The sequence below is a fragment of the Manis javanica genome, chromosome X (assembly GCF_040802235.1).
Source record: "Manis javanica isolate MJ-LG chromosome X, MJ_LKY, whole genome shotgun sequence".
Taxonomy (NCBI): domain Eukaryota; kingdom Metazoa; phylum Chordata; class Mammalia; order Pholidota; family Manidae; genus Manis; species Manis javanica.
In genome coordinates this window covers 32,743,187-32,755,903 of record NC_133174.1, presented here as the reverse complement: position 1 = coordinate 32,755,903, position 12,717 = coordinate 32,743,187, and the positions used below count along the sequence as shown (strand labels likewise).

The window sequence follows — 12,717 nt, the reverse complement described above, 5'->3', positions numbered from 1 at the left end:
TTAGTTTTAGTTTCAACTACCTTTAAAAGATGTCTCTTGTAAAGAATGAGGCTTAGATAGTGAGTAGGTGGGGCAGCTGCTGTGAACAAAGATTACACACTCTGGCCTTCCCAAGATCTCACCTGATGGTTTTCCAGGCAGAAGCCAGCAGGAATTCCAGCACTGAAGTTTTAAAAAGGTTGATGTTGTTATCAGTAACCAGAGTTTGTTTGCCGAGCATGGCTCCCTATTTTAGCCTGAGAAAGGGCTACAGTGCAGAAGTAGGTGAGGGTGAACTAGAGACCTACAAATGCAGGAAAGAATCTAGGAAGGGAGTTCAGAAGTCAGGTACAGGCTGATGCGCCCCTGGAGTGGATTAGACCAAGCCCAAGAGCCCAGCAGCCTCTGGAGAGGGAGACAGCCCAGGTCTCCTCTCTCTGCTCCCTCCTCAGACAGCCCTGTCCAGCAGCAAATCCCTCAAGGAGAAACGTGGGGTTGATCAAGCTGGCCTTCTGGCCTCATGTGCATTTTTAATTAAGCAAGTGGTACATCACCGTGCAGCCGCCTTTTACTACCAGGTGCCTGCCTCTCACTTTTAACAAATAGGGGGGAGGTTTCTGTAAACCCCAACTCCAGGGCCTCCAATTAAGTAACAGTTTTATACATAGCACTTCCTTAATCAGGGTGAACCCCAGGGGGTTGACGCCAGGCAGGGTTTTTCTAAAACTGTGGAGCTCAAAGTGTGGACCCTGGGCCAGCAGAAGTAGCATCACCTGGGAACTTGTTAGAAATTCACATTCCTGGGCCCCAGCCCAAGCCCTCAGAATCAGAAGCTTGGGGGATAGGGCCCAGGAATGGGTGCTTTGCAAGCCCTCCAGGGGATTCTGATTCACACTATGGTCTGAGAACCACTGATCCACCCAGGTTTATAACCTTGGCTGCACATTGGAATCACCTGGAGATTTAAAAATACTGCTGCCTAGTCCACCCCCAGGGATGCTGATGCAATTAGTCTGGGCTGGAGTGTGGGTATACGCATTTGTAAGGCTCCCTAGGTGATTTCCAATGTGCAGCCAAGATGGAAACCTTGTTTGCATCCAGGAGAAAGAGAAAGCTCTTCTGTTCTATTATCTCACTTTGCTTCCTGGGGCTCTGACTTAATGCCTGGGGGATTCAGAGGGAGTGTCAGGCACTGGGGCCAGCTCCTACCTGACCCCAGAGTGGACTGTGTGTACCTCCTCAGATTCCTTATTTAGTGATAGCACATGGGTGTTTTGAAATCACCTTTGCTTGGAGTGTTTACACCACAGAAATTGGCAAATGACATATATAAATCAGGGCTATCAGGCCCAGAAAATCTTTGTTAATCATTAGCAGCTCACCACTGGGCATGTACCTTGCTTGGGACACCCAGTCCTGGCTCTGTATGGGGAAAGTCAGGCTTTAGGCTGAGCAATCTTCATTTGCCCAGGTTTGAGGGCCCATACAAATAATAGAAGTCAGTGAGAGGCAATCTAGGATCTGTGTTAGCCCTCAGGATAAAAATATGGGTAAAACACAGTGACAGGCCTAGCCACATAATTTAAGGGACCCAGTACAAAATGAAAAATCAGGGCCCCTTGTTCAAAAAACAAGAACAAGTGCCATTAAAGTTACTAAAATGACAACCCTTTCCCTTTCTTCTGCAGTGTCTCTCTGTTTGAAACCAGTCGTGTTTTTTTACTTGCTACTTAATGTCATGTTCCCCTTGGGTATAGGGATTCTCCTGGGGTCAGAGTGAACCCTCACAGGTGCCTGGGGGCCCCCCCTCATGATTCTTCACTCTTGGCCTACTAGCTGCTGAGGTCCCCCTTTCTCCAGCCAGACCTACATGGTGGGGCCTGGCTGTGGGCAGGGAAGGCACTCTCCCCTTCCCCTGGGAGTATCCCAAGGGCCTGCCGCCTCCCTGCTGGGATGTGCTCAGTTCCTGAGAGCTGTAGGCCAAGGGCTTGCTTCGGCCTTGTTGGCTTGCCAGGTGCTCTCTGGTGCAACCAGCCTGGGGTGGGGATGGCTTCTGCCATGCCCCGCCCTGTCATTCTGGGACAGCTATCCACCTTGGTCCTCCCGCCAGCCAGGGGTGGATGCCAGTAGTGTTTGCTGGGCTAGCGGGCGAGGGGTGAGACTGTGTGAACTGAGGCTCCAGGCCCCCAACTCATGCTCTATTGTCCTATTAGACTTCACTTACATAACGCAAATCGGAAGATGAACTTACTCAGAATTTCAGGATGGCCACTGCAGACCATGAACTGCAAACATGGGGCAATTCTGAGCCTGGGGTCCTGCAGTGACTGCACTGGCTGAACAGCCACAGAGCCAACTCTGTGTGGGGATATGATGAATTCTCAGAAGGTTTCGTTTTGCAAGACTTACTCCTAAAGGGGTTGTCTATTTCTCCTCAGCACTTGGCCTCCAACTCAGAGTGCCAACTCCTCCAGCTGGTCACCTGTCATGGGCAGCCCAGCTAGGAGAGAATACATTCAACTCACACCTGAACAAGAGTAGGACACAATGTAGCCATTATTGATTTTCCTATAGAGAGTGAACTTTTCATTAAAACAATCACATCCATTATTTAACTAAACTCCATGTAACAATCTCTGGTAGCCAAGATGGACATGATCAGGTGAGGCCATGGAAAAGGGCTACAGAGCTGGTGGCATGTGACTTGAGGGGGGTTGGCGGTCATGACTTAACTTGATCAATCTGTTTTTTTCTCTGGAGCATGTCGATCACACATAGTCCTCTCCCTTCCGTCTCTGGAACTGCTTTCATGGCAGCTTGGGCACTGAGAGCCGCTATACTTGCAGTGAGACCATCTTCAACTCCGTCCTAATGATCCACTCTTACTGTCATCACTCCTATTTTAAAAGAGCAACAGCTGCCCTCTGCTCCCAGGCCCTTTGTGGGTGGCAGGCTCTCCTCCCTTGTCTCTGCTTTGGTCAGAATGTGTGGGCTTGGGGATGGGTAAGGGACATTTGGCAAAGGTACCCTTTTCCAAGACACTGTATGAACCCCCAGAAAGCCACCTTCCAGTGAGCAGAAGGATTTCTTGGGAACCATGTTCTTAACTTCTTTCAGTAACTCATTCCCCACTGTTGTGCCACCCTGGACAGAAAAGTGATTTTTGCATTGAATAGCTAATCATTATCCTTAACTAGGCAACATTCTGAACAGCTTAAAACCTGCTTTGGGCCTTTTGCATTTTTAAAGGGATGTTTACCACCTGCGTTTGAACGTTTAAAATTACGGTACATTTGAATGAAACAGGATTTTTTTTTTAAACAATTAGTTATACAGTAGTTCCCCTGCTCGTGTGGTTTCTTTTTTGGAGAGCCTGGTGTGAAAAGAAAAGCCATTTACTCCTGTCCAGGAGGAGGACGGTGGAGGCCTGGCTGTTGACAGCAGAGAGCCTACTGCCATCTCTGCCTTTTGTCTCTGGCTGTCTTGGGTGGAAGGCTACCGCACATGGGGTTAATTGCTCAGTCGTAACTCTGGTCGTTAAAATTCAAGAGGTGTGTGCTGTAAGACACTTGAGGTAGATGAACTGTCCCGTAACTTTTTATATATGGCACCCCCCCACCCCCATTTGTGTTCCCACACTACTGTTTGCCTAAGCCCATTAGTCCTCAGTGAGGAGGCTGGGCTGTCTTTCCCTGCCAGTCTGGGAGGCCTCAGCAAGGTCCTGTCCGGTCTTGTGTTACTTCTTGCTTCCAGCCACAAAGGGTTGTGTTTTCAATTAAAAAAATAAAGCCACCTCCTCCTTTCCCTATAGTCACAGGTCCAATTTAAATTAAGATCTAATGTTTTATTTTTGTTTTTTTCTCTTTCCCTTTTTGAAGGGGGCTCCTTTTGAAGTTTATCTTCTTTGTTGAAATAATTCACAGTGGTTGAACTTGAGGAGTTTTCTCCAACTAAATATGGAATAAAAGCAAACATGGAGGAGAGTGGCAGAAGTTGCCCCTTCTGGCCAAGATTCTTTAAACTGGTCACCAAATGGCCTCCTGTTTGGCTCTGTCGTGTGGAGTCCTCCAATTCCCTCATGTTGCCATCTTGTGAACATTTGAGCACAAAAGGGAGGATGATGAAACTTAATCTGCCAGGGCCAGGGAGGCGTAGCATTGGAGATGGTCTCCCATCTGTGGGGAAGCCCTAATTTCACTGGCTGTGTTCTTTTCCTTATTCAGGGCTGTCGTCCACACAGATCAGATTCTCAGCATTGAGAAAGCAGCCAGAGGACGCAGCTGAGGTAGGAAGGAAGCCATTAATGGGCGTGTTGGACAAGAGTGGGGAGTCTTTCACTGGAGCAAACATGGCATCCTCAATCCTTTGCTCAGGTCCATCCCTTCTCCCCAGTGCTGCCGCTGTAAATTGGATGTGATCTATTAGCAGAGGCGCACTGGAATGGTTTGTACTAACTTGTGAGAGCCAACTGTACACATTTCTTCCCAATTCTGAGTTCAGTGATGTCACATTAGTAGCTTAAAAGCAGCCACCACGAGACTATTTATACCGTGGAAACTGGCAAATGTTACAAATCAGGGCTTTTCGATTTTTGTGGGGTTAGTGGTTTACCAGTGAGCGCTGCCTATTGGTGCTCAGTATCCATTGCCACCTCCATGTGTGTGCCTTCCTGTATAGCAGAAGCCAGAAGGCTAACAAAATAAAACAAAACATACCATCTTTCCCCGATTCCCTTGCAACTCAGGCTCTGAATGCAAAATAGGTTACACCAATTGGATGTGCTCTGACTGCTCAAGACTTGGAAGATGGAAATGTGGTGGCAGTCCTATTCATCTGCCTTTGGCTGGTTTTCTGTATGCAGGCAAGGTTGTGGAGATGTGGAGGTTTCTGTGGCTACTTTCTGATACCAGGTCCCTGGCTTTGTGGGTGGTGAGACGTGCCAGCAGCAGCCAGGCTCATGTTGCAATTTCCTGAACTGGATGTCAACAGCTCTTTGGTTCTTAGATCCAAGCTCTGGCTATGTTCTTTTTTATTTTATTTTTTATTGAGGTACATACCATAAAATGTACAAATCTTAATGTACAGCTTGATGAATTTTGGTATGTGTATATACTCATGTAATCTGGCTCTGTTCTTGAAGCGAGTAGTCCCAGAGGCACCCCCTGACTCCCAGTGTTCTCAGTGTGGCTCAGGGAGTAGCTCCCTTGGAGAGTCAGTCCTGTGGTAGCCCGAGGTCATTCCTGGAGGGTCTGCATGCATGTCTTCTCCATGGCACTTCCAATGATGTAGTTAGTACATCCCAATTCCCTGTAATAAAACCCTTTCCGTTAAAATACCCAAAGCAGGTTCTGTTCCCTGCAGTGAATTCTGACATTCCCCTGCCACTGGATTCCTCTTCTGCTATCCTTCCTCCCCTTGTGCTCTGTTAGAATGTTCTGCCCTCAATTTCTCACATAACCCCAGATTCCCTTCTCACCTGTAGAAAATCATACCTCTCCTTTACGACCCTCTACAGATGCCAGCTCCTTTTGGGCACACAGTTAAATCATGTTCCTTAACAGAATACACATTTCTTGAGGTCATAGACTGGTGATATGAGCCTTTCTCACAGCCTAACACAACAGAGGCATTTGATAAAAAACAATGCATAAGCAAGCAAATTAATTAATGGGTGTATGAATGATACCTGAGTATTATCTGTTCTGATTCTCTGCCCCCCATCATGTATTGCCAGAAGGAAAAACCACCAACCCTGGGCTCAAACCCCAATTCTGCACTTAACTCATTTTATGGTATTGGAAAAGTTATTCTGTAAAGCAGTTTGCTCATCTGTAAAATGGGGCCAGTGTTCATAATACCTACTTTTCAGGGTTATTGGGAAGATTAAAACTAAACAAAATAGTCCCAGTCACTTTTCACTCAGCCAGCCCAGGATGGGGCACTGGAACAGACTACCTTTGGGGTCAGGTGACCTTCTGTGTGAATCCTGCCCATGGCTCCTACTTCCTTTGATTCCTGGTGCAAGTTAATTTATGTCTCTGAATCTCCATTTCCTCTCCAGTAAAAGGAGTGAAAAACATCCCCTCCTCACTCATGGGCTGGAGGCCTCAGTGCCTCTGTGTATATCCAGGGCTTTATGTGCTTGCAGGGTTACTAATCAGGTAGCACTGTTGACGCACAGTAGCTGCTCAGTGAATTTGAGTTCCCTCTACACTGAGCAAATTCATATCCTGGGGAGAAGGGGAACCTAGTTATGTTGAGATGAGGTTTTAGCACTCCAAATATCATCGGCTGTTTTGTGTGGTTTTTCTTAAAATCTGCCCCCCTACCCGAATCTGTCAATGCCAATAGGGGCTGGCAGAGCTGTAGCACTAGGCTGAAGTTTCATGAGAACTTTCTTCTTGAAGTAGCCCTGGGAAAGAGAATGGGCAGGTGATTGAAATACATGAGGAAGTTCCAGAAAGGGCAAGTGACGGTGAGCTAGGTCAAACATGGTGCTTTTCCTATGCATGTTAACACTTGGGTCAGCCTGACTACCTCCCTGAATAGATTGGTAAAGTTAGGAAAACAGGCTTCTGAAATCTATAGGACACCTGCTGTTCTCTGAGAGTTATTCCATTCTCTCCCTACTTTGAGGGACAGAAATTTTCCTGCTGTTGGATTGCCTAACGAGCACAGGTTCAGGGCCTTGTTTTTACAAATGAGGAACTTACCTGGTGATTGTTCAACACAGTCTATCAGGAGCCAGAAACACTCCAGTCAGGACAGTGACATCATCTCTTGCATCAGTTAAGAACATTTCAGTGGAAATTGATGGGGAACAACTACCTGAACTTTTTAGGCCCCCATGAGTAAAAAGTCAACAAGTTGAGTGGGGTTCCAGAGTGGCCTAATTCAGAGCTACAATGTTATCACCACCCCAGTTCTTGGCTTTACTCTCTTGGCCCACCTCCAGTTCCAGCTCTGTGGTTGCCCCTGCCCTCCTTCAATCCACCCCTTGTGGCTCTCAGATGTTGTTACTTCCAGACCTCTGCCCAGATAGCATCCAATCCTATAGAAGAGAACAAAGGTTTTTTCCCCAAAGCCTGGGTAAATAATTCCTTCCATCTCATTGACTCTGGGCTAAAGCTAGACATCAGAAACATTCACTGATTTAAGACTCTCAGGACCTACCCCTGGGTCTGGGAGTGTGGTAGGTTGAATTTCTAAGAATGACCCCTCAGGATCCCATGCCATGTAATCCCCAGAAGCTGTAAATGTAATGAGATTTCAATCCAATGAGTGTGTTCGTTATATAGTACAACTGACCCTAAAAAAGAGAGACAATCTGAACGGGCCTAATTTAATCACGAGTCCTTAAAAGCAGCGAACTTTCTCTGGCTGGTGGCAGAAGAGAAAGGAGAAGAAAAAATCATAGAGATTCAAAGCATGAGAAGAACTTGTCCTACCCTAGCCAGGTGGAAAATGTGAGGAGGAGCTGGTTCTGCTAACAACCAGAGGAGCTTAGAGTGGATTCTTTCCCAGAGTTTCCAGAAAGGAATGCAGCCCTGCCAACATTTTGATTTCAGCCTTGTGAGCTTCCAAGCAGAGAATCTGGCTGAGCCACTCTATGCTGGGCTTTCTGACCCATGGAAATTATGAGCTAATAAATGGGTGGTGTTTTAAGCAGCCAAGTTTGTGGTAATTTGTTACACAGCAAAAGAAAACTAATACAAGAGGTAAGGCCAACTCCTGCAAACCACATCACTGAGCACAGGGAAAGAGCAGCCTCTTACTAGGGTTGCCAGATAAATAAAAATATAAGACCCTCAGCTGAATTTGAATTTCAGGTGAATTACTAATATTTTTAGTATAAGGATATCCCCAAATTAACTTTCAGATAACAATGAATGTTTTTAGTGTAAGTATGTCCTGTGCAATATTTGGGATATACTTATACTAAAAAAATTATTCATTAAACAAGTGAACAATTAAACAACTGAAATTCAAATTTCAGAGCCCGTCAGAGGGAAAGCACACATGTAGGCACTCAGGTTGACAGGTGACCTCCCAGATGACAGCCAGTATCAACCACCAGCCCCATACATGTGCCATTTTGTATGTCCAGCCCAGTTGAGTCTCCAGAGGACTCCAAGCTCAGCCAGCTCCTGCCTACAAGTGCATAAATGGCCCCCAGCAAAAACCACTCACCTGAGCCCAGCCAACCCACAGACCATGAGAGGCAATCCTAAATTGTTGTTTAATGTCACCACCTCGTGGGGTGGTTCATTACAAAATAATAGATGATTGAAACAGGGAGAAGTTTCTTAATGGATATGACAATTATTTTTAAGACCATAAGCAGAAGTTTCTTTCCTCCCTACCACTGTCCCCTCTGCATCTTAATTTCGAAACTCCTTAACCATTCCTTACCACTGTTGCTGAGCTGAATGTTTCATATTCTGAAATGTTGCAGCACAGTGGTTGAGGGCAAAGGCAGGCAAATCAGACAAATCTTGGCTTACATTTTGACTTTGTGCAAGGTCTTTCACCTCTCTAAGCCTTGGATTGCCCATCTGTAAAATGGGAATAATGGACCAGCACCACAGTCAGAGTGCTGTTGTGAAGCTTATAGGAGACAATAGAGTGCTTGGCATGTAATAAATACTTAATAAATGTTAATTATTGTTATTATCAGTAATGACATCCAGCAACAGTTTTCATAAACAACTGTCTAATTATTGGCAGAAAGAACTCTAGCTTAATTGTCCTGGATCCTAAGCCACTGTTTGCGGTAGGGATTCTGCTGCTTGTACCTGGTGTTTGGCTTATAACCGGGGCACTAATCACCTGGGTCACCTTGGAGCACATTTGGCACTAGTTGAGCTTGGAAGATTCATTAGGAAAGCACACAATCAAAGATTAATGACTTTTTAAAAATGATTTAGGTGGGTGTTTAGTTATAATTGTCTTAAATTAGGAAAAAATTCTCCTGGTAGAGGTTAATGTAGCCCTGCTTAATGGGCTGGGACCATGGTGGCACCTTGCTCTCTCCCTCTTCTCAAAGTTACCTCGCTCCTGAGGCCCCTTTACCCAGCAAGTCTTTGAACAGGGGCGGGGGGTCTTCTAGTTGGACCTGGGTTTGATCAGCTCAGCTTCACAGGAGGATTCCGGTCCTACCCTGAGCTCCATTCTGTGTTAAACCCACATGGCTGGTCCTCACTGGCAACCTAAGCAGTTATGTGCCAGGAGCCCGAGAGTAGCAGCGCGTATGTGGAAGTTTTGAAGCCTGTGCTGCCTATTTTCCCCCAGGTGGGTGCTCTTTGCTTTCCTTCAATTCATAGGCACCTTTGAGACTCTAAAGAAAGCTATGGACCCACTGTCTGGAAGACATGCACACACACACACACACACCTTTGCTTAGTGTGCCGAGGAATCCTGGACCCCCTGAATCTTGGGGCATGGCTTCTAGGCTAGGAATCTTTGGATACTTTGAAGTCTGCCCCATGGAAAGTCACCCCAGTGTGAAGGCCCCATTTGGCCACCCAGAGCAATTTTCCTTGAAGGGCATCTAGAGGTTCTCCATCAGCCTATTTTGAAGGAAGTAATGAGAAAGTCCCTATGGTTGTGTAGATGTGTACATTGTTGACCCTCGTTGCACTACAGTTGTATGCATGTGGGTAAGGAAGTCTTGTGTTCTGTTGCTGTGTGTAATATGAGGGTGTTCATAATATTATATTTATGATAATCCATGGTGAGAACGTGCGTACTCAATCTGCTTGTTAGGAACACTCGTGCTTCTGACTGTTGGCTTTGTTTTTGTATCACCAGCTCTGTGAATCATAGTGTGATCCAGCTTCCTTTTTCCACGAGGGTTGCTGGGGAACTCAGCCTCAAACTTGTGTTCTGTTTCCAGTGTAGTGGGGTAGTCACCTCCCTCTTGGCTCCATCTTACTTTCCTATCTTTGTTTTCCCTTTATCTCATTTGTTCTTATTTACTTGTAGTTTATTTTATGCTGTTCCATTGTATGCATCTTGGGTACCTTAAATATATCTTTGGAATAAGGCACACATCTATAAATCAATGAAAATGCATAGTGGCTAATGGAAGCTCTGGACAGCTTTCTTCTTGTGAAAACAATTGCCCCTAACTATATAGGTCCATTTCATGGGGATGTGGAAGGTAATTGAAGAGGAAGCTAAGAGAAGGATTGAGGGATTCTTTGAGCAGAGAAGTTGATTTGACTAACTAATCTACTCTTAATAGAAAGAAATTCAGGTCATTGAATTTGGGTATTTTTTCCCCTCTCTCTTCCTTAAAAACAATAATCCCAATCCTCACCCACCCCCAAGGTAGAAAATACGTATTTAAAAAATAAGGTCTCTTAAAAAAGTTATTTTATTATGGAGAATTTCAAATACACCTGGAAGTCGATTAAACAGTATGACGAGCCCCCATATATCCCTCACCCAGCCCCAGTAACTATCAACCCACAGCCCATCTTGCCCTCTCCGTATGCTCTTCCTGTGTTATTACAATTTACAATTTTTTAATCCAGGTATAATATATATGTACATAAAAGCACACATATGGTAAGCAGGCACTGAGCACATTTTCATACATTGAACACAGCTACATAACCAGCACAAAAGGCATAGACTGAAACTGATCAGCTCCTCAGACACCTCCCTCTGCTCACTCCGCCTCCTCCCAGGGTGGCTGCTTTGCTTTCTGACTTCTAATGGCATGGATGAGTTCTGCCTGGTTTTGACCTTTATGTGAATGGAATTGGACAGTGTGGACTTTTGAGTCTGGTTTCTGATGCTCAGTGTTATGTTGGTGAGATTCATCCAGGCTCTGTGTCCCTCAGTAGTTCATTACTCTTTATTGTTGAGTAATATTCCCTCATATGGATGTGCCATGGTGTAGCCATTCCCTTTTTATTTGGCACTCGGGTAGTGCCAGTTTGAGGCCATTATGAATAGCGGCTGTGAACATTCTAGCATGCATCTTTGGGTGAACATATGGGGATGTATCCATCCTCCTTTGTTATTCTGAAGCCTATGCCAGGCATGATGTCATCTCATCTACCATTATTTTAGTATGTATTTCTGAAAGAGGACATAACCATAGTGGCGGCACTTAGGTGCTCGACAGTTTAGGTGATAAATACCTAAAAATAAATAATAAAAATGAACATTTCCTTACTACAATCAAATGTCCAGTCAAGGTTTCAGTTTCCAATTATAAGATCACTTTTAAGGCTTTGGAGCAAATAAAGTATAAGAAGGAGAGCCTGAAAAAGTGTAAGATGGACTTTTGTTGATTCTTGCTTTGCTCACAGGTAAGTTTTCTGTCAGGAAAGGAGTGTGACCCAGGCCACAGCAGCCTGGGGAGGCTGGTCTGGAGATCCTCGCCCTTCATCCCCACTTCCATTCTCTTCACCTGGACAAGGCACTCCTCCCTACACATTTACCCCACCCACCCCACAATTCTCAATGACTCAAGCTGGAGGAGAATGGCACAGCTGTCGCTGCCATATTGTCTGAGAATCGCTGGACGACAAGACAGTGTAGGAATGGCTTGGAGAAAACACTTCACTCAGGAGCCTTCATTCTTCGAACATTGATTTTCACTTTTTATTATTTATTTATTTTTAAGGCCTTGGTGATGTCTCACCTTATGATGATTTAGACTTCTTAAATTTAATTATGGAATGTTTCAAACATACTCAGAAGCAGAGAGAAGAGGGTAAGGGAAGCCCCCCTCTTGTAGCCATTACCCAGCTTTAAGAATCTCCTCAAGCAATGCTGAAGAAACGAGTTTGTGTTTTGAGAGTGCTAATTTATTATTTGTCTTCCCTCTTCAAACTCCATTGAAATGATAGAAAAGTGAAAAAAAAAAATGTTGGGAGGGGTGCATGGCGGGAGTGAGGGTAACCAATTATACTTGCTAAAGCTGGGTGATGGGTCCATGGGGGGATTAACTATAATATTTAGAAAACTATTTAATTGTGATAAAATACACATGACATAAAATTTAACATCTGAACCATATTTAAGTGCACATTTCAGTGGTGTTAAATACATTCACACTGTTGTACAAACAATCTCCAGAATTCTTCCCACCTTGCAACTCTGTCCCCATTAAACACCAACTTCCCACTTCCCTCTTCCCGCCAATCCCTGGCGACCACCGCCTTTCTACTTTCTGTGTCTATGATTTGGATTAGATACCTCATATCAGGGGAATCATGCGGTATTTGTCTTTTTGTGACTGACTTGTTTTATTGAGCATAATGTTTATTATAAGATTTTATCTATTTTAATATACACATGAAGCTTTTCATACTAAAATGCTGCATGAAACGAAAAGCCTAGCTGGGAAGCTGGGTAAGTTGTCATCAGTTGGCCAGAAATTTTGAGAAGATGTAATGAAGACAAGATCCTCACAGCAGTGCTGAAGATCCCCAAATTCCACACAGGTCGAAGAGAGCTCTCTCTCCCTCAAAGGTGTGTTTTCTGACAGACTCTGAAAGAATCACAAGACGAGAGGCAGCAAGGGCTGGGGTAGGGAGGATGCGCTGTGGGGCTTTGGGTGACATAGTGAGTTCAAGGCTTCTGCGCCTGTGCCCAGCTCTCAGAGAGTTGCCTCCTGATACATGCCTCCAGGCTAAAGCTGTAAGAACAACTCTCTAAACTGGGGCTTCTCATCTGGAAACCTCACAGTGTCTGGAGAAAAGGGCATGACCCCAGCTG

At 45.1% G+C, this 12,717-nt stretch overlaps 1 long non-coding RNA gene across 2 annotated transcripts in view; it reads left to right on the top strand.

The window, feature by feature from the left end:
* Positions 1–12,717, top strand: part of LOC140847391 (uncharacterized) — a 46,280-nt gene that overhangs the window by 16,155 nt on the left and 17,408 nt on the right. Inside the window, exon 3 of one of the 2 annotated variants that reach the window (XR_012127374.1) lies at positions 4,203–4,264. The exons of the other annotated variant lie outside the window; for it this stretch is intronic. This is a non-coding gene — a long non-coding RNA (uncharacterized lncRNA). The remainder of the gene's footprint in view (positions 1–4,202; positions 4,265–12,717) is intronic. 2 annotated transcript variants of the gene reach the window in all.